The sequence below is a fragment of the Xenopus laevis genome, chromosome 4S (genome assembly GCF_017654675.1).
Source record: "Xenopus laevis strain J_2021 chromosome 4S, Xenopus_laevis_v10.1, whole genome shotgun sequence".
Taxonomy (NCBI): Eukaryota; Metazoa; Chordata; class Amphibia; order Anura; family Pipidae; genus Xenopus; species Xenopus laevis.
This window is the reverse complement of record NC_054378.1, coordinates 119,936,690-119,963,283: the sequence shown is the minus strand read 5'-3', so window position 1 is coordinate 119,963,283 and position 26,594 is coordinate 119,936,690. Positions and strand designations below refer to the sequence as shown.

Below are 26,594 nucleotides of genomic sequence, written 5' to 3'. Positions count from 1 at the left end.
TCCATTCTGAGTTTCACTTCTATAAATATATATTTATATGCACACACACACAAAGAAAACACAAGCCAAATGCATTTCTGTATCAACTGACGAATTCAGTCTGGACGTGAAAAAGATTTAAAAAAAACAGAAAAACTCATAAGTGCACTTTCTCCAGCACTACGTCTCCTCAGAAATTAATTCTCAGCAATTGCAGACATTATTTCAGGTATGGGATCCATTATCCGGAAATCTGTTATCCAGGAAGGCCATCTCCCATAGACTCCATTTTATCCAAATAATCCAAATTTTTAAAAAACAATTTCCTTTTTCTCTGTAATAATAATAAAACGGGGTGGTTGGTAAAGGTCAACCCTAGAAAAACCTAGCAAGTTAAATAAATTTTAAATACAGGTATGGGATCCGTTTTCTAGAAACCCTGTATCCAGAATTTTCTGAATTACGGAATGTCTCCCCTGTACTCCTTTTTATCCAAACAATCCATATTTTTAAAAATGATTTCCCTGTAATAATAAAACAGTAACTTGTACTTGATCCCAACTAAGATATAATTAATCCTTATTGGAGGCAAAACCAGCCTATTGGGTTTATTTAATGTTTACATGATTTTCTAGTAGACTCAAGGTATGAAGATCCTTATTATGGAAAGATCCGTTATCCAGAAAGCCCCAGGTCCCGAGCATTCTGGATAACAGGTCCTATACCTGTACTATTTTGGATTCCGAATATTCCACAGCCCTATACAATAGAAGTATATATTTATTTTTGTATATTTATATTTATATATATATTAAATTGTTTGAATATAGGAATGCACACTGGGATTTTAATAATAAAAATCTTCTTTATTTACTCCAACATTAAAAAGAACAGGCCAACATTTGGGTCCCCTTTATGAAATATATATATATATATAGATATAGATATATATATTGTATATAGTGAATAAAGTACCCCCTATTGTAAAATATAAGGATATTATAAGTCACCAAGGAGTTCCACAACTTTTATAAAGGTCATGGAACTCCGAGGTTACTTCTAATATCCTCATTTTTTCCAACAAGGGGTACTTTATTTATTATAATACACAAGCTTTAGTGACAAAAATGACATCACTACTCACAGTTTATAACCGATGACATCACTAGTCACCGTTTATAAGGATATCATTTACAAGATATTCATGGCTTTTGTATATTATATGTATTTATCAGACATACAAATACTGACCAATACAAGAAGTAAAGTATAAAGGGTCCTGACCATTTTAAACATTTTCAGGACACTCCCAGGTACACGATCACACACCCCAAACCACCCAAGTCCCCATCTACTGCCCTTTCTGGCCTGCAAATGTGGAATGCCCTACCTAAAAAGTTGTTACAGTGTAGGAATGGGGGTCCAGGGACCACTGCGGTTGCTGCGTCAGGGGACCCACAAACTCCCCACCTTAGTTGCAACTCCCTGCCCCGTGTTTTTTTTCTTGACATGATGCAATTGGGGCAGGTAAAGGAGGCCAGGGAGCTGCGTGGGGAGCAGTTCTGGGTTGGGGGGGGTCCACCGGGTTTTTTCCCTGGTTTGGCTGGCTCAGTGTGACCCTGAGAAAATTATGAGGCCAGTTTAGGTCAGGTGAATATAAGGCCAGTTACACATGGGGCATTTTGTCCACCGCATCCAAACTGGCAGAAAACAGCAATGGGGAAAAAACAAACTGCTTACATATTACTGAATGTAAAGTGACCTGTCTGAGTTGGTGACAGGTGGAGCCAAGCTCCACCAACACTTAGGGGCAGATTTATCAAGGGTCGCATAATAAATTCGAAATCGAATTTTCAAGTTTCAAAATTCACACATTCGAAATTTAATCCCCCTATTCGAATGCAAATTTGAATGTGAGATTTATCACACCTAACAGCCCTAATTCAAATATTCGCCACCTAAAACCTGCTGAGTTCCTCCCAGTCGAATTGTGAGTATATTCGAATTAAAAAAAATTCACAAGAATTCAAAATTCGACCTTTGATAAATGGGCCTCCCAGTCGTGTCCCCACAGTGGTGCCCTGTTTGCCAATAGCCTACAGAGTAGTGAGGTATTAAAGGGCAAGTCAACGTAATTGCCTAATTAAAAGAAAACAACTTTACAATATACATTTATTATACATTTTCAATGCTTTTAAAGTTATTTGTAAAAACATTTGCTGATGAAAGCAGCATTTGCTTAAAGTAGACCTGTCACAAAAAGCTGTATATTAAGGGGCCGATTCACCAAGGGTCAAATATCGAGGGTTAATTAACCCTCGATATTCGACTGGGAATTAAAATCCTTCGACTTTGAATATCGAAGTCGAAGGATTTTAGTGCGAACAATCGAAGGAATAATCCTTTGATCGAACAATTAAATCCTTCGAATCAAACGATTCGAAGGATTTTAATCCAACGATCGAAGGAATATCCTTCGACCTTCCCCATAGGCTAACATTGACTTCGGTAGCTTTTAGATGGCGAACTAGGGGGTCAAAGTTTTTTCTTAAAGAGACAGTACATAGACTATCGAATGGTCGAATAGTCGAATGATTTTTAGTTCGAATCGTTCGATTCGAAGTCGAAGGTCGAAGTAGCCCATTCGATGGTCGAAGTAGCCAAAAAAAACACTTCAAAATTCAAAGTTTTTTAACTTCGAATCCTTCACTCGAAGTTAGTGAATCGGCCCCTAAACGTCCTTTTCAAATTAAACATGACTCCAAATTCTTATTTTTATTAAAGTGACACAGCTGTTGTAACCTAATTTAAAAATCTCTGCTGTCAATCAAATGTTGCCTGCCCCTCCTCTATGTCTTAGGCACTTCCTAGATGTCACTGCTCTCCCCAAATTCCTCGTTCTCTTCACGGTTTAATTGTGTAGCCACGGCATGGGGATGGATATCAGGTCCCCCATTCTGGTGCACAAACAAGATTCACACAAACATGATACAAGGCTTGTCTTAATAACAGTGTCCCCAAAATGGCTCCTGCCTGCTTGTTATAGTTATGAGTTCCCAGACTGATGGAAACAAGATTCAAATAATTTATACAGTGTAATTAAAGTTCATTTGGCTTGACTAACATTATAAAATAGAATTTGTATTATTTGTATTGGGTGACGGGTCCCCTTTAACTCCTGGTTGTTGCAAAAATCTTTGTCCCCCGAGTCTGTTAATCAGCTGCCTTGTCTTACAGTATATCAACAGTCTGAGCCACCAGGAATAGAAAAAGAACAGACAAAACACTACTTTTAACAGCAACACATATATCATAGAAAATTTGTACTGAATGTTTATTGCAAAGTTGCTTAGAATTAGGTTTTCCTTTATTAGACAACATTTTTTTTTTTCGGGTTGACATTCCCTTTAAACAAAACAGCTGTCAGGATATTTATGGTTGAGCCATCCTTTGCATTGGGCAGGAGCGAGTAGACTTTAACAATGCAAATATGGCAGAAAACTAATTCTCATTCTAAGCTTGTAAAGTCTTGTCAAAACAACAAGCGGGACGCATTCATAACAGATCCTCACCTGGCAGCAATATTGGCACTTGCACAGGGCATAGCAATTCAATCTTTAACTTTCTGTTTAAATTACACACAAGATCATTTCCTTCGGCCAAGATTCTGATTAACCAGAGACTCATCTCACTCGCATTAAATACATTCTCTCCTCCAACTAAACAGGGCGTTATTCATCACTAAAATCTAATGATAAAAAAAAAAACCTGATAGGTTTCTCTGATCCTACTACTGATTTGCTCTGGACATGCTTCATTGATTCTCACGGCTATTAGGGTTATCACAGGGCATAAACTTTGGCTTATGTGGCAAATTTCCTAAGAGAAGATCACTCTTATGGCCCTTCTGCTGAGTATTATACCAAGGCCAACCAGTCCCAATCTTCCGCTTATACAGTAGTTCCAAGTCAAATGGAAGAAGCACAGTATAAAATGTATGACAGCATATATTTACTCTACAGTCATATTTCTTCACCTTACAAACACCTTTGTCAATTCAATTGTTTTTAGATTGTTCACCATAAACAAAGACTTTTTTCAATTACTTTCTATTATTCATTTTTTACTGTTTTCCGAAAATGTAAGTTTAATTTTCGTGTCTCTAGTGTTTCAGTCTGGCACCTCAGTGATCCAGGAGCATCTGAAATGTTACAATTTGCTCCATTTAGTTGATACAATTAGTTGATACATTTATCAGCAGTATCTGTGGAATATTAGCAACTATTGTATCAATTCTAAGAGCTGCCTTTAAAGGATAAGTAAACCTTTAAAATAAGTGAATGTAAAATCGATGAGGGGGTTACTCTAAGCACTTTTGAAATTTACATTCATTATTTATTTATTTTTAATTCCGAGATATTAAAGGATGCATGTACTGTTAATATGAATGAATTTTATTACAACAGCGCCACCTGCTGGTCATTTACGAACCAGTCTGACCAGCAAGTAGTCAAGGAAGAAGTTGTCAGGAGAAAGAAAGAGGCTGCTCTGATGTTCTCCTGCTTATGAATAAAATTAGAAACCTTTCTCAAATCTTTCCTAAGCAGAAGAACATCAGAGCAGCCTCTTTCTTTCTCCTGACAACTTCCTTGACTACTTGCTGGTCAGACTGGTGGGGAAATGACCAGCAGGTGGTGCTGTTGTAACACAATTCATTCATATTAACAGTACACGTATCCCTTAATATCTTGGAATTAAAAATAAATAAATAATGAATGTATATTGCAAAAGTGCTTAGAATAGTCCCCTCATCAATTTTACTTTCACTTATTTTAAAGGTTTACTTATCCTTTAATGAAACGCAAGGGGTTCTGCTCAGCAGGGACACATATAAGAAATGTATCAATTGAAGGGGTTATTTAGTAAAGTCAGAATGCCAAAAACTTAAAAAATTTTAGTATTTTTTAACTATAAAATCCTAATTTTTAGTGGAAAAAAAAAGACTCAAATTTTTCGAGATTTATTATACCCAGAGGATGGAAAAAGTCTGCATCCTAAAATCCGGAATCTCAGTCCTACCAAATTTGTATATAAGTCAATTGGAGAATCTCTATCTTATTTGGAAGTTTCTGTGGTCTGTGCAGAAATTAGCCTGAAAATCCGACTATTAAATTCTGACTGTTCGGGAAAAAGTCCGAAAAATTCGAGAGATTCGGGAAAAAAATTATATGATTCGATTTTTCGCACTTTTTTTTGTTCCCGATCCGATAAAATCTGGATTTTTTAATAATAAATAAGGTCGAATTGTGGATTCTAGTTTGGTCTGACTTTTTTCATTAAAATAGATAAATTTGGACTACCTCTTCGATAGGAGGATTCAATTTTGGGCTGCTTCTTAGTGTTTATCATCCGCAGGATTAAAATGAACCAGAGTATTAATATTTCGAGGGACTCAGCCCTCTATCTCTTTAGCCTCTCTTGTTAAGGAATCAATATCTTCTAAAATAAATACATCTTCATATTCCCAAAGCACTTTACTTCCTCAGGAGACAGATGAGAATTTCTAATTTTATTTTTTTCAGGATTGAGAAGATTCTTCCCTCTTCTCATGTACGATTCTTGACAGAGAGGGAAATGGGGACTGTTCTTCTTTGAAGTACCCCACTCTTGCTTTTATTTTTAGAATCAGCAGCAGAAGGGCCTTTCCTTTCCCCTTAAAGGGCACCAATCATGACCAAAATCATTTACTAAGTAAATACACTATGTGAAAGTTCAAGAAATCCGATTTTTAAAACAGTTAGAATTGTTTGTATAATGTAAATGATCAGCTCACTATTCCTTCTGCAAGATCTCCCCTATCTCCACTGCAGTTCTAGCTGAGGCAGGCATCTTGGATTTCACTGGCTCCACCTACCTATATCTTCCCAGCGAACTGCAGCTCTGAAATCTCGCACATGCTCAGTTCAAATTCCTTGCTTGCTTATCAACCCTTCTAAGCTATTTTCAAATCAGCCAAACCTGTGTGTTAGCTGCTGTACAGTAGTGCTGCCACCTGCTGGAAGTTAGTAGGTGGCAGCACTTCTAGTGGATACTTCTAGTGGAGGAGTTTACTAAAACAAGGCATTCTGGGTAGAATACTCAAAGCAGTGTTACAATCTGAGCATGCTCCTGAAATTTGCATATTAGAGTCTCTGTTAGAGTCTCAATATGGCCTCCCTCAGTGAAAGAACCCATTTGACAAAGTAAGGGATTTTTTTAAAACCTGCAGTTTTTTCAAAAAACTATATATGTAGTTTGATTAAACGTGTTTAGCTTGTACTGGTCAGATTGTCAATATGTGTTTGATTTTGGCTGTGATAGGTGCCCTTTAAGGTGGCTATACACGCTAAGATCCGCTCTTTTGGTGAGGATGCCAAATGAGCGGATCTTTCCCCTATATGCCCACCAACAGCAGGGCAATATCAAGTTATTTAGAACATTTGGCCCTAGGGCCGAACCATTGCATTACAGCGAAGAGAATGGGCCCTGATGGGATGAGGACCGCATTAACTAGCCAATATCTTGGCCAGATAGTGATCTGGGAGACCCATCGGAAGCCCCCATACAGATAAGCTGCTGAATCGTCTAAAGGTCTGATATTGGCAGCTTTAATCTGCCCGTGTATGGTCATTTTTATTGTCATTAACCTCAAATGTAAAGCACATACTTAAGATGTCCATACACATAGAATCGGCAAACGAGCGGATATCTCCTTGGTATGCCCACCTTGTGGCGGATGATATCAGGCTGATCCAACTGTGGGCCCAATGATCGGATCATAATGAAAGGAATACAGGCAGTCAACAATCCAATGGGATTTTTAAACCTGTCTGATGAACACCTGGCCGACTTTTGGCCACATATCGATCGGGGAAGCCCGTCGGAGGACCCCATACATGGGCCAATAAGCTGCGGACTCGGTCTGTAGGCAGCTTTTATCGACCCGTGTATGGCCAACTTTAGGCTAAACAAGTGGCATAAAACTAGACAGAAGGCAGGCACACACACACAGTGCAACAACCCCCTTGCCTACAACACAGCAAACCTGCACCAACAAAACCAGCAACAACAAATCAGCGCCAACCCCCATTGCCTGTGACACCCCCTACTTCAAGACCAATCTCACCTCCCTGCTTTATACCTTGAGGGGAGCACAACCAGGTCTACTCAAAAATAACCTTCTGTGAAAAGCTGTAGTCCCTATGAAGACATGCAAAAACACCACAGATTACCCCATAACAGAATAAAGGGTGTGTCAGAAGTAAGCAGCAGAAGCCATTTTGTTTAGGGGCACAACCATTATAGTTGTCCTGGCTACAAACATATCCAGCTAGGACAAGGTTTGGGACAGGCTGGGAATGGTTCTGATTAGTGGTGTCTTTATCCTACTTATAGAAGGGAAAGCATCTCATGGTTAGTACAGCTGCCAGAGACATAAGGGAAAATGAAATAACTCCTTAAAAACCAACTATGAATTTTACAAAAATGTGCAAAGGAATAAGAGTAATTTGTAATCTAAATAGAGTCCTTCCAGCGTAAAACATCTGCCAACATGGCGGCCTTCTGGAAAGTATTAACTATCCTAAAACTAATCATTTCAGCTGGCAACGAAAATAATTCTTCAGACGCTAAATCCCCGTGATTATAGCAAATTGTTGACTTTTGGTCGTTTCTTTGAATGAATCCACTGATTAAACCTCTGCAGCTGAATAATGTTTTTTCTATGGTATTTCTTGAATCGCACCAAGTGAAAGTTTAGCTTTGCTTGCCCAGAGCAAAAAAAAAAAACGTCTTTTGTTTGTGGAGAGAGCGAGCGGCCACAACGAGAGGGGCAGTGAGATGTGTCAATGCCGGAGCCATTTTTCCTGTTACACTTTGTGGTTTTCCTGACAGAGGGAACATCAAACATGCTTGCATGAAGTTTAACATCCTTATTCAGGACATTAGACGTAATGTACTTGAAATTATAGACAAAACCACAAGTGCAGGGATGGAGGCAGCAGTAGAAAAGAACCGCATTCCTTCACAAGCATATAAATGAATTGTATGCCGAAAAATTTTAATGACGCAGCATCAACAAACCTTATATTAGATGCATTAACCTGTAGGTAATAGAAGAACATGAAGACGCCTGCTCTCTCATAAACCCAACTGAAAACTGGTCAGGCATTTAGTTACAATGATTCCAGCAAAAGTAACAAGAGCCACCTACCTACATGTTAAATGTGCCTTATAAACTAATACTAGTTTATGTATCATCCCCGTAGAAACTTTACTTTATGACTCATGGTAACTTCAAAATACCATTATTTAGCAAAATAACACATGCATGCGTTTTTAAAGGGGTTGCTCACCTTAAAAATTTAATTTTATAGTATGGTGTAGGCACAATTATTTGTGAATTCGGCATGATTTGGATTCAAGGAGGCTAAACATTAATTACCCTAGCAAACCAGCAGCGGTTCTGCAAGATACGTAGCAGAGGACCTTAAAAAAAAGCAACATTTAAAATATAAAAGCAACTCAACTCGATCTGTTTTTCGTTGCTGGGGTCAGAGAACCCAACAGCCATTTTCGGTTCAGGCAAAAAAAAAAAAAGGTGTCCTAACCCCACTGCCCTACTTCTCATTTTAAAACCAGGTACAGAAAACAGGGCAGTTTGGGGGGGGGTGCCCGGTTGCATGGAGCTCTGGAGGAAGCTAAGTAATTAAATATAGTTTTGTACTTCTTGAAAAATTTCCTTTAAACAGGTTTATCTATAACAGTAGAAGTTTGCAGACAGTCAACGTCAATTTTTTAAAAATGTATGACTCTGCGATTAAAGAGGTTGTTCACCTTCAAAAAAAAAAAAAAATATATATATATATATATATATATATAATACACAAAAGCCATGAATATCCTGTAAATTATATCCTTATAAACGGTGAGTAGTGATGTCATCAGTTATAAACGGTGAGTAGTGATGTCATTTCTGTCACATGACTTACTAAAATTTGTGTATTATAATAAATAAAGTACCCCCAGTTGTAAAATATGAGGATATTAGAAGTTACCTCGGAGTTCCATGACCTGTATAAAAACACTCGGCCTTCGGCCTCGTGTTTTTATATGGTCATGAAACTCCTCGGTAACTTATAATATCCTTATATTTTACAAGAGGGGGTACTTTATTCACTATATATATATATATATATACAATATCAAAACAGGGGGGTTGTGGGAGCACTCTAAAGGCTTTAAAGTATATATATATATAAGTGAAAAAACAGCGTTCAACGGACATTGATTACAGGTAATGCTAAAATGCACATAAAATATAAAACAAGTTAGGGACCGCCATTCGGGGTTTACCTTGACGTGGTATGGTGGCTTATCAATTTTATGATCATAACTTTGTAACAAAATAACCCCTGTTTTGGGTACATATGCAATAGCATTTATTATACATATATATATATATATATATATATATATATATATATATATATATATATATACTTTAAAGCCTTTAGAGTGCTCCCACAACCTCCCTGTTTTGATATTATATATATATATATATATATATATATTTCCACAAAATCCCAGCACTCACGGTAAAAGGTCCTCACGTTGCCTGGGTGCACGCCTCACAAAAGCTGCATACAATCCTCTCCAAAAGAAGCCGCACTACTCAGGACTTATTGCAAAGTGATGCGTTTATTAGAAAAACTAATGTTTCGGCTGCAACATCAGCCTTTGTCAAAGTTACATACATACAAACAAATTACCCTTAAATACTCAGGTTCTGGCGCGAAAACCCAAGAACCCTCCCTGTTGTGACGTGTTCGAACGTATCACCAATGTTAAATGATTTTCATCATATCCCTAATTGCCAAAAGTTCACAGGCAGTCATAAAATGTTAACAGTGTAGTCCCGTAGTTACATAAATTGCCAAATGGCAACAAACGTATCTTATTCGCAACTAAGTAACAAACAAGCCATCTGATCACAAACCGCTACTTTTAAACTGATCCACCTAGATGTTGCTGGTCATTTCCGTAGTGCTCATACATGTAAACCTGTAGAAAAAAAATGTATTGACGACTTCAATTAGTCTAGTGCCAAGAGTGGGCTTACAGCGAGGAGGTATGCCCACTCTTGGCACTAGAGTTAGTTTCATTCCACATAATATATACTGTATAAAAACATATATTTCCTGATCCGGGCACACTTTCACTCTTTAAAATAGGGATGCACCAAATCCAGGATTCGGCCTTTTTCAGCAGGATTCAGATTCGGCTGAATCCTTCTGCCCGGCTGAACCAAATCTGAATCCTAGTTTGCATATGCAAATTAGGGGTGGGGAGGGAAATCACATGACTTTTGTCGCAAAACAAGTAAAAAATGTTTTCCCCTTCCCACCCCTAATTTGCATATTCAAATTAGGATTCGGTATTCGGACAAATCTTTTGTGAAGGATTCGGGGGTTCGGCCCAAATTGAAAATAGTGGATTCAGTGCATTCCTACTTTAAAAGGATGACTACTGGGCACATTGATGAAATATCGAATGCAAGAATCCTGAAGGATTCCTGGCAGTTCAGTATATTTTCACATTTCTTGAAGTTGCAAAACCAGTTATTTGTTTACTTTTATTGCTTTATAAATATTTTGACCAGATTTTTAAATCAAAGGGGAATGCCGGCTTCCAAACCAAAATTTGATAAAGAGGCCACATAACACAGAAACCCCTAATATACCCATCACAGTTACCTGTTTCTTCAAAAAGTATAAATAAATGCCATTTTCTATGCTGAAATCCAGCTGTGTAACAGTTCTTCTCTTTCTGCATCATTTGAAATCCTGGCAGGGAAGGAGGGACTAAACACTGATGTTACAAATTGTAATAACTTCTCCACAGCTTACAGACAGCATGCAGGAACTACCTAACCCACAATGCATTGCACTGGGATGTTCTGTTCCTTATTGATATCACATGTGCAGGGAATTGTGGAGTTTGCAGGATGCAGGCTGAGGACAGATGGCTTTTGATACAAAGTAACAGTAGTCAGCCAGCTCAGCAAAGCAGTCAGACAGCTCAGCTTGAGAGCAGGGAGCTAGGCTTAGGTAACTCTTCAAAACCATTACAAATCATGAAAAGTCTGCATATTGTTTAATTGATATATATTGTAAAGTTGTTTGAAATTATGTTTACTTTTCAAAAAGCTCATGTTTTATGTTGTGTTTTGTGTAGTTCCCCCTTTAAAAAAAACCAAAAACTAAAGTTAGTCATATTGCCACTAGGGGGAGACTTCAATGAAAACAAACAATATGGAACACTGTGCTGCTAAAATACTTGGAAATGAGCTCCCTCAGCATTCTGGTTACTCCTCTCTTAATAAACCTTCCATAGTTTCTTAGCACTATAGAAATACATACTGTTTAGATTGACACTGCATGCGCCAGCCCTAAAAATACCACCACTATCAAAACTACCACGTGTGCCCAGAAATAGTGTAGACATATGACATGCCTCAGATTAAGGGGAAACTAGAACAAAAATGTCATAAGTCTGAATCAGACCCCACGGTGTTCTTTGGTGCTGCCATAGACAGCTTTACAACCCGGTTACATCTACAATGTTTCTTCTAAAAATTCAAGCTTTGAGGCTTTATCTCGGAAGCACAGGAAGGTAAACACTCTATGTCAGTAGCACCAATCGAAAGTCTTTGCATTGCACTTATATTTGTTAAAAGGAATAAGTTCTGGTATAGAAAATATTTGGAGAAAATCGAAGGGTGCAATACATTCCTAAACATGGCTGGAGTGTAAGTATGCTAGGGTTTTTGAATGTCAAGTAAAAAAAGAATTTACGATGACCACATAGTGTGTTAATCAAAACATCTTGGTCAGTAGAATACTTGCTGCCCCATGAAAGGGCATGTCAGAATTATAAGGAAATTAACCTTAACGTACAACATAAAAGTATGAAGATCCTCAAGGGTCAAACTGAGCACCTAAGCGTAGCTACAATGTGATATACTGTAAATATGTAATGATTTATGACCATTCATTTGATGCACTCTGTGATTTAAGAAGAGAAAATTTAAAATCCATTCGTGCTATATGTGCATGTAATTTCAATTGAATCAACAATTTCCTTGTGTTTTATGCAGGGAAAGTCAAGGCTTCTGGAAGACCCTACCAACTACTCATTCAACCATAAGGTATTGGACTTGTTCTCCAGAATGCTCGGAACCTGGTGTGTTTCCGGATAACGGATCTTTCCGTAATTTGGATCTTTATACCTTAAGTCTACTAGAAAATCATGTAAACATTAAATAAACACAAAAGGCTGGTTTTGCTTCCAATAAGGATTAATTATATCTTAGTTGGGATCAAGTACAAGCTGCTGTTTTAATATTACAGGGAAATCATTTTTAAAAATTTGGATTGTTTGGATAAAATGGAGTACACGGGAGACATTCCGTAATTCAGAAAATTCTGAATACAGGGTTTCTGGAAAACGGATCCCATACCTGTATTTAAAATTTATTTAAATTGCTAGGTTTTTCTAGGGTCGACCTTTACCAACCACCCGGTTTTATTACAATATTAAAATAGTCTGGTCCCATCACTTTCAACGATGGAATATTTTTAAGCATTAAAGGCAAAATAAATGCAGTTGAGATGAAGAACTCACTTGTGTATTTAACTGGGTATGCCGGATCCTAACCCTCGAGTATTAATAACTCAGCTCCTAAGAGTTCAGATTTGGAGTGACTAAACACTTCAAATCCAAATTTTCCATAAGTGCAGAGGATTTAGCCAAATGTAAATTCCGAGCATCCTTCACAGTGCTGACTGTGGTACCTGGGGCACAAAAGCTTATCTGTAGGGCTTGCCCCACTGCCTATGGCCCATGTTCACCCTGGCCAACACCCCTCTTCAACATTTAGTTCCATGATCCAAAAGGACTGGTGGTAAATAGGCAGTTAGCAGGATAAGACCAAATCCGACCAGGATTTTTCTTGGTACCCTTTTGGACCAATCTGCCCCAGATCCTTAAAGGGATTCTGTCATGATTTTTATTATGTAGTTTTCATTTCTAAATTACACTGTTTACACTGCAAATAATTCACTCAACAATATAAAATGTCATCCTTGAACCAACAAATGTATTTGTTTTAGTTGTAATATTGGTGTGTAGGTGCATATCAGGTCATTTTGCCTGGTCATGTGATTTCAGAAAGAGCCAGCACTTTAGGATGGAACTTCTTTCTGGCAGGCTGTTGTTTCTTCTACTCAATGTAACTTAATGTGTCACAGTGGGACCTGGATTTTACTATTGAGTGATGTTTTTAGATCTACCAGGCAGCTATCTTTTGCTAGTGAGCTGCTATCTGGTTACCTTCCCACTGTTCTGTTGTTAGGCTGGGGGGGGGGGGGAGGGAGGGGGTGATATCACTCCAACTTGCAGTACAGCAGTAAAGAGTGACTAAAGTTTATCAGAGCCACATGACTGGGAGCAGCTGGGAAACTGACAATATGTCTAGCCCCATGTCAGATTTCAAAATTAAATATAAAAAAATCTGTTTTGTTCTCTTTTGAAAAACAGATTTCAGTGCAAAATTCTGCTGGAGCAGCACTATTAACTGATGCGTTTTCAAAAAAACATTTTTTCCAATGCCAGTATCCCTTTAACATGTAATGCATGTATAGGAACTCACCAAATAGGTTTTACTCATTCATCTGCAATGCTGCTCCTCAACTGGCACAATCCTCCTCCCATCCCTCATATTGGAGCAAGGAGACATATTGTTTGAAAAACAAGAATGTGCCAGTGCATTATTTCTACTCTTTTACATATAGAAGTAATGGGCTTTAAAAAGTTGCAGTTTGATTTATTGAAACTGTTTGCCTACTGTTCCACTTCCTGCTGTCTCCTTTCCGAGGCCATGTAAGGGAGCTGGCAAAACTGAGTACACTGCACTGTCGGATAGGAACCAATCAGCAACTAGGCTGACCTGATAGGGAACTGAAGCTTGTCTTTGCTTGTGTGTCTGCGGGGCTGTGATTGGCTATCCCCCTCCTACTGTGCTTTTAGGACACGGCCAGCTCTCATTTAAAACTTGGACAGCTACTGTAGCATATCTATAGAGTGCTCCAATGAACGGGGCATTTACATTTTCTTTTATTAATTCTTAGCCCAAAGTAAAATCCGCATTGTATATTATTCATTATTGGCTCTAAGATTCAAGGGTGTTTAATTTATCTTTAAGGGGAGGGTGAATTACCAAAACTCATAGCAACCAATCAGAAGTCTGCTTCAGCTGCTTTCTTAGTTTAGCTGACTGCTGTTACATTGCTCAGGGTTTCAAACCTGAAATAGACGTACTCAATGTGTGAAAAAAAAGTAAGAATAAATTTTCCTCTTAAAATAACTTCACAACCTTTAGGTGGCCATAGACGTAACAATTACGATCAAGGGCACCCAATAAAAATTTTCTGTCCAGCCCGATCGATCGACGATATCCAAGTCTTCTGCCGATACTGGTCGGCTCATTTCTCACCATACACGCACCGGATATCGTAGGAAAATTATCTGTACGTCTTTAGAAAACTTACGTTTAAGGGAACTACACACATGGTGGACAAGTGCTTGCCACTTGTCTTCAAGTGTATCTCACCTCCAGCTACAGGTTTGGGGTGATGCCCCTGGGCCACTCATCTAATATGTGAGTGTGTTCCCCCTTTACTACAATCATGCCTATTTAAAGCATCAGCGAACCTGGAAGCGTGGGACCTGGGGTTCATACACCCGAGTCATTGTGGATTAGGGGTAAACGAGACGCTACTTTTGGAGCAGTAATCGCTATGTTATTTTGAAGGATTCTATTTTAGAGACCATAGAACCAAAAGAATTTAATAATAGCGGTTCGCCACCTTTATAAAAGGAATAAGGCCCAGATAGATTGGTTTGGTTAATTGCTAAAAAATATATAGCCACATAAGGGGATTTACTGGACCAAGACAAAGAGGCTTTTGTTCATCTTTTTAACATCAGCAAAGTACCATGGAATATGTCAGCACTATATATATATATATATATATATATATATATATATATATATATATATATATATATATATATATATATATATATATATATATATTTATTTTTTTTATTTTTTTTTTTAATTTATTTATTTATTTATTTTTTTTAAGGGACATCATTTATTTTCTTGGTATAAAAAAACCACCACATTGCACAATACCATGGGGGCTATACTGTCATGGGAAAACTTTTTTTTTTTTTTTTTCAAAATGCATCAGTTAATCCCGCACTGAAACCCATTTTTCAAAAGAGCAAACAGATTTTTTTATATTCAATTTTGAAATCTGATATGGGGATAGACATATTGTCAGTTTCCCAGCTGCCCCAGTCATGTGACTCGTGCTCTGTTAAACTTCGGTCACTCATTACTGCTGTACTGCAAGTTGGAGTGATATCACCCCCTCCCTCCCCCCCAGCAGCCTAACAACAGAACAATGGGAAGGTAACCAGATAGCAGCTCCCTAACACAAGATAACAGCTCCCTGGTACAGCACTTGATAGTAAAAGCCAAGTCCCACAGAGACTGATTTGGAGAAAAAACAGCCTGCCAGAAAGTAGTTCCATCCTAAAATGCAGGCACAAGTCACATGACTGGGGCAGCTGGGAAACTGACAATATGTCTAGCCCCATGTCAGATTTCAAAACTGAATATAAAAAAAATCTGTTCGCTCTTTTGAGAATTGGATTTCAGTGCTGAAGTCTGCTGAAGTAGCACTATTAACTGATGCGTTTTGAAAAAAACATGTTTTCCTATGACAGTATTCCTTTAAGCATTTTATTTGCTCCCGGTGTCTAATAAGTGTCAGCTTGGTTTTAGCACATAAGGAAGAATGTTTATTGCTGCATATTAATTGCGCATGTTAATAAAAGCTTATTTCATTTCATTTTAAATTAATTTAATTTCACACAGATCTTAAGCAACACAAGTCTCCTTATTGCCCCTACTAATATGCTCTGGCATCATCTGCATTGCCATCCGGATGGAAACGGCAATACTTCATATAAGTCACATACAGTCACATAAAGCATAAAGTGATGCCTTGGGACGTGTGACTCCTTCAGTTCACTGATGTGTTAAGACTGTGGAAGGACTAATTAATGCATAAACAGCTCTAGTTAGAGTGAGGGTGACAGAGTAAATGCTGTGAAATTACAGTGTCCAATGCCTAGGAAAGGATCCGCTTAACAGCAGAAATTAAGCAGGATAAGTCATGAGAAACCATGATGGACAGAAGAGTCATGGGCACCCACATAAAGGAGAAGCAAAGAAAGAAGCTTAAAAGGCTACTCAGCTCTTGCAATTTACTCTTTAGATATTATGAGAGGTCAACCCAAAAGGGGATGCAAATCCAAAAAATTCAGCTGTGCCGAAAGAAAAAAACGCTCATTCTAAGTAACTTTCTTTTACAGGTATGGGATCTGTTATCCGGAAACCCATTATCCAGAAAGGTATATTTATCAACGAGTGAAGTTAGAGATCATCACAGTCCACTAGAGTGAAATTCCACCCCGCTCCGTTACTTTCTATGGGATTTTTAAAAGAGTATTCATCAATTGGTAAAAGTGAAAGTTCATACTTTGATAAATACACCTTTCAAAATCCCATAGAAATGTATGGAGAGTGGCGGAATTTCACTCTAGTGGACTGTGACGACTTCACTCTTTGACAAATATTTTTAAAATTGATTTCCATTTTCTCTGTAATAATAAAACAGTAGCTTGTACTTGATCCCAACTAAGATATAATTAATCCTTAATGGAAGCAAAACCAGCCTATTGGGTTTATTTAATGTTTACATGACTTTCTAGGTATGAAGATCCCTTATCCGGAAAACCCCAGGTCCTGAGCATTCTGAATAACAGGCCCCATACCTGTACACATTTCCAACAGTTTTAAAGTAATTTGTAAAGTTAAAAAGATGCCTTGAAGGGGGACTTTATGTGAAAAAGTAAGAAAATCACTGATCTAGGCCAATCTGCACCTAACAAAGTTACACACACACAAAACATTAAGGGGTATATTTATCAAAAACTGAAGTTGGAGATCGCCACAGTCCTCTAGAGTGAAATTCCGCTACTCTCCATGAATTTTGAAAGGTGCATTTATCAAAGGATGAACTTTCCCCCATTGATAAATACTCTTTTAAAAATCCCATAGAAATGAATGGAGAGTGGCGAATTTCACTCTAGAGGACTGTGGCGATCTCTCTAACTTCACTTTTTGATAAATATACCCCTAAGTTCCTATAATATCCAGATTGTTTACCCCAAATCGAACCCTGACAGGCCTTCAGGAAAATCTAAGGATTCCCAATTCTGGAATATTCAGCAAACATGTGAACAGAGGACAACCAGGGGGCTGTTTTATTGGGTGTATTTTGGCCAGAGCACCCCTTAACTGGGCTAGTAATGAGAGTAACTGGATTCTGGGACCAAAAGAGGATGACAATGGGGAAAGAATTGGGGTATGTTACCTTGTCAGCATATGTTAATTGGAGGAATGATATGCAGGGTAGAATTATCATTTTGCAAGTCAGGGCTTCAGGACAGTCCAAGTTATCAATGTTCATCTTATACCTTATATATACAGTATATATATAAATCTTATGGTGTGTATGTATCAGCCATTACATTTAAATCAGAATGTGTTGGACTAGGGGTGTCCAGGGTCCGGGTCCCACCGCCACACAAACATACCAAACAAACTATACTTGTTAGTCCAATTAACAGATAGAGTTGTGTATTTTGCTTTCACGCTTCTTCCTGTTAGAGCTGCAGTATTTCTGGTCAGGTGATCTCTGAGGCAGCACACAGACCATCACAAAATGGTGGTTCAAGGCAAGAGATGTAAAAGGGCAATATTTACTTGCAATATTTTCCCAAGTATTCATTTTGGGGGTATAGTATTCCTTTAAGCAGCCTATATAGGCCTCTGTGTTTACTCATTAGCATCCCACCCTCTCGCTTGCTCTTGGCATCTTCTTTTTTATACTGTCGGACAATATTTCACCCACCCTATGGCTGCGTTTCCTTCCTTCCTCCTGTTAAACACCTGCCATAACATGATTCACTAGAGTCTATCCACAGCTTCTCCGCAGATTTTATATAATTGCACTCTCCAGTTGGCGTCTCTATGGCCCCCACGTAGAGATACAAACCCTTCCGACAGTTGCAATTCTGCATTATACGACACTTTATCGGACTGACAACTAAGGGCCCTCGCTACCACTTCCAAGGTGAAGAGAAAAAAAAAAGAAGGCTAAGGGCACACAGACGAATAATAGAGCAAATGATTCTGCTTGCAGCCTGGATAGGTGGATATCTAAATAATACATGCTTTATAAAAAAAGATGCTTAAAAATCCAGGAACAAGATCTACAGGGTCAGACCTACAGGCTCTAGCAATTGTGGGTAAAATAATGGATATGCCTGACAAAGCCCCTGCGATGGAATCCGGTTACATTTCAGCACTCAAAGGGCTGATGCCTAGGGTTTCAAAGGAGATCTGAGCAGATTTATGAAGAACTGACGACACCCATTCGAGAAGCGCAGTTTCACCCTTAACAGCTCCTGTGTTTGAGCTCTTCACCCTACAGCTTGACAGTTCTCGTTGGTTTACAATGTACAGGCAGCCACAAGGATATCAGGGGATGCCGAGTGTAGTATAGATATGGGATCCATTATCCGGAAACCCTTTATGCAGAATGCCCAATGCTGTCTACCATAGACTCCATTATAATAAAATAATCCAAATGTTCAAAAAGTATTTCCTTTTTCTGTGTAATAATAAAACAATACCTTGTACTTCATCCCAGCTAAGATATAATTAATCCTTATTGGAAGCAAAATCAGCCTATTGGATTTATTTAATGTTTATATGATTTTCTAGTAGACTTGGTATGAAGATCCAAATTACGGAAAGATCCGTTATCCGGAAAACCCCAGGTCCCGTGCATTCTGGATAACAGGTCCCATACTTATAGTTCAACAGTAGCTTAAAATGCACCTTTTGTATGATATAGACAGTTATTTTCTAAAACAATTTGCAATTGAGCTTAATTTGTTTTTCATGTAGTTTTTGACAAACTTTTTTGATCAGGGGCTACCTGGTTAAATTTACCCTAGCAACCAAGAAGTGGCTTGAAAAGAAAGACTGATGTTTTTTGGCAGCCAGGGTTAGCATTTTAAATTGATAGCACAGGTCAATTTAAATTGGATGCTGAAAAAGAGGCAGATAACGCAAACGCTATTTTATAAAAAATAAACAAAAATGAAGACCAATGAAAAAGAATAAGGCATTCTATAATGTATTTAAAGGTGAACTAACTAAGGGTTACCGTTTAGTATGTTATAGAATGGCTAATACTAAGCAACATTTCAATGGCCTTCATTTTTTTCTTTTTATAGTTTGGAAATGATTCGCCTTCTTTTTCGGACTGCTTTCAAACAGGGTTCCCTGACCCCATATAAAAAACAAATGCCCTGTAAGGGAACACATGTATTGCTAGTGCTACTTGTCTTTCTATTCAGGCCTCTCCTTTTCATATTCCAGTATTGTATTCAAACCAATGCATGGTTGCTAGGTTAATTTTGATCCTAGCAACCGGATTGCTGAAATTGCAAACTGGAGAGCTGCTGAATAAAAAGCTAATTACATCAAAAAACACAAATAATATAAAACAAAAAAGGTACACAACCCGTTTATGATACAAATATCTAAGTAATCAAAAAGATTTTATCAAAAGCAACCAACATTTATTGTACAAGGACTAAATATAAAATGCAAAGGAACAAGAGCTTGGGCAATATAACATGACTTTATCCCTAATCATACACATTTTTTTCGATAATTGCCACTTATGCTGCATTTACTCTATTCGGGCACACACTTTGTTAATAGATAGATAAAAATATCAAAAGTATATTAAAATGAAACAATAATAGAAACAAATGAATCCATATCAAGAGCCATCAATATAAGACCCAAAACCATGTCGCAGAAACCGAAGCAAGCGTCTCGGTAAAACTGGCTCAAGCTTTTATGAAAGAGTAACAGCATCTTGTAACATTCACAGATCTATAGCATTCATTTTGAGAATCTGTCAGAAAGAGAGATCTAGAAATACCATGATTTCCTTCATTAATCTTACACTGGCTCGGTTAGGTGTGATTCCTTAAACAGGTATGGGACCTGTTATCCAGAATGCTCGGGACGGGTCTTTCCGTAATTTGGATCTTCATACCTTAAGTCTACTAGAAAATAAACGTTAAATAAACCCAATAGACTGGTTTTGCTTCCAATAAGGATTGATTATATCTTAGTTTTGATCAAGTACAAACTACTGTTTTATTATTACACAGAAAAAGGAAATCATTTTTAACAATTTGAATTATTTGATTATACTGGAGTCTACGGGAGATGGCCTTTCTGTAATTCAGAGCTTTCTGGATAACAGATCCCAGATATTATATCCCAGTCGTTGCGAATTCTCTCTTTCTGAGCTGCACTGCTTCTCCCAGTTTGATACAAAATGCAAAGTCAAATAGTGTTACTGTTATAAGGTTTGTTTATTGTTCATTTATGAAACAGCTAAAACATCACACAACTATGAGTACATTCGAATTTGCAGCATTGATTGGTTACAACATGAGCGGCCTGCTTCTAAGAGCTTACAATTTAACATGACAGTGAAGGTACAATATTTATTCTTACATGTATCTGTGAATGCTACAATATGCTCTTACACTAGGCATTACCTGGCATATTTAGACATCTGACATTTATAAAATGATACAAATAAATACAAGTTCTGCTAAGGTATCTATATCAAGCGCAGTACTTTGGGTTCTTACGGCTTTCTAAATGGGACCCCAAAACCCCATTGGCTTGACAAAAAGGGGTTTAAATTGCAGTAAATGTCCCTGCATTAACCAAGAGCCACTGCACCAGGAATAATGCATTCCATTTTATACGAGAACGGTGAAAATTGCATAATTTTTTTTTTTATATACAACGGTGGTCCCTAGAAGAACAAAAATTGATGTTAGTATAAGACACATTGAAAGCAATATAAGAAAACGTTCAATTTTGCCCCAGCTCATAAAACTCAATGCTCTGAGCAGACGGAGACACAGCACCGAACACTCTCCCTCTAAAGCCCACAAATCCTACTGCCTTGAAGTTGCTGTAAAGTCGAAGTAATTTAAGATTATTGCGTGAGACCAAAGGGCAGATGAAGCTTTTTAGAACCTTCATTTCGACGCTTAAAGCTGCTCATTACAGGGGGTTAAATGAGTTTCTCCAAAGACAAGTACTTAAAGTAGTTTAAATCAATCTCTGGCACGTTCTGAGAGCCGATAACATTATTTAAACTATATTTAAGTAAAACTATAAAAGACTAAGTAGAAAAATAAAATAAAAAGCTGGGCTATGTGAGACCTTAAAAATATAATAAAGCACCTAGAACATCATTCTGTACAAATGAACCCAACAAATAAATTAGGAACTTCGACAAAACTGCATTTTGCAAGCAGCTTTGAGAATTTGTGCAAATGATATATATAAATTCAATCTAATACAGGTAAAGGACTTGTTATCCAGAATGCTCAGGACCTTTCTGTAATTTGGATCTTCGTACTTTAACTCTACTAAAACATCATGTAACCATTAAATAAACCCCATAGGCTGGTTTTGTTTCCAGTGAGGATTAATTATATCTTAGTTGGGATCAAGTACAAGGTACTGTTTTATTATTACAGAGATAAGGAAATCATTCCTAAAAAATAAAACAGAGTCTATGGGAGAAAGCCTTTCCGTAATTCGGAGATTTCTGGATAACAGGTTTCCGGATAACTTCTACCATACCTGTACAGTCTTCCCTAACAGACTAGATAGCAGTATAAAATACACACATTGCGGCCATAGATAAACCTTAATATAACCATTTAAGCAGAACAAATATAAGAACATATCATGTGGGTACTGAATGAATAACGTAGACCATTTTTATTGCATTGTTATATTTGGATAAAACATGCACTTTATTGAATAAAAGACTCCATTCTTTAGCATACACAATTTTAGAAGAGCCTTAAATATTTACAAAAACAGTTGGGAAAAAAACAAACTTGCTACCACAAAAAAAAAAATAGAGGAAATGGTCTAAAACTGATAATTTCACATAATGTTTACACATTCAAGGGGAAAAAAGGAGAAATGATCTGGAAGAACAAGAGAATTCACAAAAAAAAAATTTGTAAACAGGGGAAAAAAATAAACACAACAACAAATCCAGCTAAAGTTTAACAACTGGCCACTGATTTGCAAGCTTATACCTTTGTTAAAATCACCACTACAAGGACCCAAAACTTGCCCAGTGACTGGAGACTCACAATAAAGAGAGGGCAAGACTGCAATGGCAGGAGAATTATATAGTTTTTTTGTTTTTTTTTGGAGTGACAAACATCTCACGGTTGTATGAACTGCTACAATCCATGTTTAATAACTCCGTGAAACTGTGCTAGGAATTCTGCACCTTCTATTCCTCCCCAACAAAAGAGAAGCATTTGTAAAAGCCCATTTGTGCATAAGTGAGCTTGTGGGCTAGCTAGCCCCAGAGCCTGCACACAGCCTGTTCTTGACAAGCCTTTCTTTGATCTCCATGGCTCTCCATAATCTAGGCTGTCAAGGTTCACTCGTTGGAGGCTGTTTACATTACTTTCCCCCAAAAAAAAAGAGATTCTTCCCCCCCCCCTCGTTCTCTGACAATGACTAATCTAGAGCCTACAAAAAAGGAAGGAAAAGAAAGAACACTTCAACTGCCAGACATTAAACCTTCAATACTTTTATTTTCTGATTTACTTGGCAACCCACACATTTTACACAAGGACTGTTTTACTGAATGACTTGGATTTCTGCACCAAAGCAAGATTTAATATATATATATATTATAAATACAGTTAGAAAATTATAATTATACACACCTTGTCGAAGTCTGGAAGACTCAAGCGCAAAAACTAAACTTTTGATTATATTTTTCCTTCCATCTTTTAAAACCAGGATAAAGGCATTTATTCCCCAGCCTAGAAAGAAAAATATTCCATCACTCAGAATGTTATTGTTTGCGGGAGACTGAAAACTTCATTTAGTGGGACATGCATGTTCCAAAGGCAACATCATAAATGCCAGGTGTCTGTGGGCACCTTATCCAATGGTATTCAGACTTATTAAACTCTGCTCTGAAAGCACAAAGAAATAAACTAGAAGGCGTATTTGGACTCTTTGTGCTCTCTGATACAGTGTATCACTTATAATCGGACACAAAAGTATAATGTACTTTTTATTTACAAATATGAAATATTGAATATCAAATTTCATTGTCACAAAAATACTACTTCTATGCCAATATGATTAAAACACACATACTCAGATAGATAGAAAGATAAATAGATAGATAGATAGATAGATAGATAGATAGATAGATAGATAGATAGATAGATAGATAGATAGATAATAGATAGAGAGATAGATGATAGATAGAGAGATAGATGATAGATAGAGAGATAGATAATAGATAGAGAGATAGATAATAGATAGAGAGATAGATAATAGATGATAGATAATAGATGATAGATAGATAGATAGATAGATAGATAGATAGATAGATAGATAGATAGATAGATAGATAGATAGATAGATAGATAGATATGATAGATATGATAGATAGATAGATAGATAGATATGCAGAGTGTCATTTGAGAATTCATACAAAAGCTCGACATGTCAGATGGCTGAAAGCGTAACAATTTATCACTTAAAAATATTCCTACAGATGGTATTTGCAGAAAAAGCCTTGGAAATTGTTACAGCAGCAATTACAAGGGTAAAAAAAAAAAGCCTGTCAACTTTCGGGAGCATTTGGAAATAAAACTTTGCTCCAGATTTTACATTTTATTTGGGCAGCTTGAAGTGGCGACAGTAAGAAAAAAGAATTTTAGAAAACGTGTCTGATCTTGTCACGCCACGGAAAATTGTTTAATCTTAATTTACATGGCGTTATATGACAGCTAGTGCCTGGAAAGGCACACACAACTAAGTGGCGTATAAAATTTCCACCATAAGGAACGAGGGAGCCTGGAACCACAAATTCACATCCCACCCGTGCGGATTTAATTTAAGGGGAGACAGATTAAGGAAAGGAGGCGGGAAAAAAAGGGGAAGCGTTACAAACCTTTGATATACAGGATGAGCACAAACGGTACAAGATGAGGGTAAAAGTTTCCAGGCAGGGATGTGATGGTTACGGCTGCAAGGCAGGGAATCTCTGCACCGAGAAGAGTTAATTGGGAGTTCTGCATGGCATTAAAATAAAAAACATCTTGAATAGGTGCAGCTGTAAGGAAATATATTCCCTTTTTGTGCCTGATGGCAGAGATTAGTGCCGGAAGCTCTAGTAAATGTGCTCTCTTATTTGTTCCTGTAACTTTCTCCCACATGAAGCAGCACAGTGCAAGTCTCCCTAACAATCCCACACTCCCTATGGAAGGCAGCACAAAGGAGAAGATAGTAGCACGCTACTCTTTCAGGTATCCACATTAACTCCCAGTGTCAAGAACAGGTAAGGGACCCAGGACAGAATTCCAGCACACCGGTAACAGGGTTGCAGATGCCTGGCCTTGCAGGCGCCCCCGATAAGCGTCTAGGAATGGAAAGAGGGGTGGCTTGGTGCACAATGTTCCCTCACCAGACACACTGGGAATGACAGCTGGATGCAGAGTATTGCAGCGAGTATACTGAAGCAGAACAAGTGCCTACTACCCCCAGAAACTGCCACTTGCAAGGGTAGCTGGCAGCGGAGTAATCCAGAGCATGGGGTAGTTAAGAGGGTGATCGGTTTAGATTTTCCCAGTAACAGGACACAGTGGAAGGGCAGCTGGGTGTCTCGTAATCCAGTAACAGAGAATCAGACTGAGTGCTGCTTAAGTGGGGGACTAAGACGGCGGCACAGACAGCTGCAGGTACTTAGGAGTTTGGAGTAGCAGCACAATATACTACAACTAACACAGAGGCACCAGTCCCAGTCTCGCACAATATTCCATGATACATGTAAAGGGGCAGCTGGCAACAAGTTCATGGAAGAGTACGCCCTTTGCAAAGTATCCAAACAAGTTCTAAAAGTCGGGGTGGGTGCATGGCCCTGAACTTAAGAGGGCACAGCACAGAGACAGATTGGCTCTCAACATTCAGATTGTCTCTGAAACGACAGACATAAAGGTCCCTGTCCTGCTCACACAATACTCATGGAGTCATGGAATGCTGTGGATCATGGAATGCTGTGGGTCCGGCGCAAGACTTCTGCTCCATCACTAGGGGACTGCAGGACGGTGACAGCTGCTGACACTTGGGACCTGACAGTTGCAGAGCGGCACAACCCCCCCTCACTGGGGCAAGTAAGAGCCGTCAGTAGTCCAGTAAATCCAGACAGGACTCCCTATTACTTGCAGAACTCTCACACACTGACCCAAGACTCCCCAGTACTGACCTGTTACTTGCAAGATACTCCAGTCACAATACTCCAAGTAGTAGTGACATGTTACTCACAGGCTACTCCAGTAACAGGGGGCAAGTCTCACACTGACATGTTACTGCAACAAGGACACCCTGGGACATGTGACCCCCCAGCACCTCACTATCCCCAGGGCACAGCGCCCCCTGCCGGCACAGGAGACAAGAGAGAGAGGAGACAGGCGAGTCCTGTGAGGGGAAAGTGAGGGAGAGAGAAGAAGAGACAGAGAAATGGGACACGGACAGGAGGAGGCGAACACTCACCCGCTGGCGCCGCTCTCCTGTCTGTGTGTGTCTGTGTGTGTGTCTGTGTGTGTGTGACACTGTGTGTGTGAGAGAGTGTGTGTCACTGTGTGGGACTTTATTACAAGTATCCCGTGTCAGTGCAACACATGCGGATCCCAGCGAGTGCAGCCGCCACACAATAAATAACAATAGATTCCTCCGCGGCACCCCCCACAGCCCAGCTCCCTCAGGCACTCACACACCCCCTTGATATTTGTCCCCGGCTTTCGAGCAGGTTGTGCCAGCACTCCTCTGCCTTCTCTTTGTCTCTCTCCTTCCCACCTCCGCCTTTCTCCCCGCGGACTATTTTGTCTCTCCGTCTCCCACTTTGCAAGCGAGCGGCACACGCTGGTCCGGCGGAGGGAGATGTTGTTATTTTTTGCGGTGGTGAGTGCCTGACGTCACATCCACCTGCTGGGTAAACAACACACAGACAGGGAGAGAGAGACCCAAAGGGGAGAAGCAAGAGGCAGGGACAGGGCAGGGGCAGAATGAAGGGGAATGGCTGTAGGGAAGTGCAGGGAGGGCCTTTACTCTGGCCCACAGCATCACAGGGGCAGGAGTTCCAAGTACAAAGGAAATATTATGTAACAGTTATTATCTATGTACAGTTAGTTCTTCAGGGAGG

The 26,594-nt window shown here is 38.6% G+C and overlaps 1 protein-coding gene across 12 annotated transcripts in view; it reads right to left on the bottom strand.

Moving 5' to 3' along the window:
• Positions 1 to 26,380, bottom strand: part of foxp1.S (forkhead box P1 S homeolog) — a 629,350-nt gene extending 602,970 nt beyond the window's left edge. For 4 of the 12 annotated variants that reach the window (XM_041591414.1, XM_018259726.2, XM_018259724.2 and 1 more), the window contains exons 1-2: positions 24,348 to 25,651; positions 23,101 to 23,199 (exon numbers count right to left, since the gene is read on the bottom strand). The gene's annotated coding sequence lies outside the window, so the exon portion shown is untranslated. The other 8 variants (XM_018259715.2, XM_018259717.2, XM_018259716.2 and 5 more) reach the window with 8 other exon arrangements.
• Positions 26,381 to 26,594: the final 214 nt, after the last annotated feature.